The 694-nt window shown below is 37.0% G+C and overlaps 1 pseudogene; it reads right to left on the reverse strand.

Moving 5' to 3' along the window:
• LOC119592954 overlaps positions 1-694 on the reverse strand; it is a 78,168-nt pseudogene that overhangs the window by 15,291 nt on the left and 62,183 nt on the right.

Genomic DNA, 694 nt, shown 5'->3' on the forward strand with positions numbered 1-694 from the left:
TCCTTCCTTTTCTGAGTCTTCTGCATCCCCTTCTGATTCCTCTTCACTTTCCTTCGAGTCATCTCCTTCTCTTTCATCCTCTTCAAATATTGGCTCCTCTACCGATGGCTCGTGAACTGCTGCGTGAACCCCTTGAATCTGACGTATCTCTTCTGCTCGAGGATCCTTCTCATAATCACCTGGAAGGGAAAGATTTATGTTTAAAAAAATAACATAATTTAATCAACAGCAAACATACAGCTCCACCTACTACATGAGCTCTGACGATTATGACCAGGAAGTCATAAATTAGTATATGACTAATAATAACTATCTGAGGAATGCTTTCATTTTCAATTTTGCTTTTTTGTGGTCTTACCTTTGTTCTGAGTGTAGCCTGGAGGTCTAATGAATAATACTAGCGATTTGTGGCCATTCAGACACAGTCGCAAGAGTTCATTTGCTGATCTGGATACATCTGGAGCCCCCTTTCGACGTGTATAATATCCACGTTTCATAGCCCAGGCTGAGGGGTTTAAGAAAATAAATAAATAAAAATTAGCCAAATTGTTTCCAGAAGATTAGTTTGTTTACTTGATAACATACACAATACACTATGAATGAACTTTGTATGACTAGATTTTTTTTTTTTTATGGAAACAAGAACTAAGTGTCATAAATAATTGCAGCAATAATAAAGTAACACTTCTGAGGT

This window comes from Penaeus monodon, chromosome 31, assembly GCF_015228065.2.
Source record: "Penaeus monodon isolate SGIC_2016 chromosome 31, NSTDA_Pmon_1, whole genome shotgun sequence".
Classification (NCBI taxonomy): Eukaryota; Metazoa; Arthropoda; class Malacostraca; order Decapoda; family Penaeidae; genus Penaeus; species Penaeus monodon.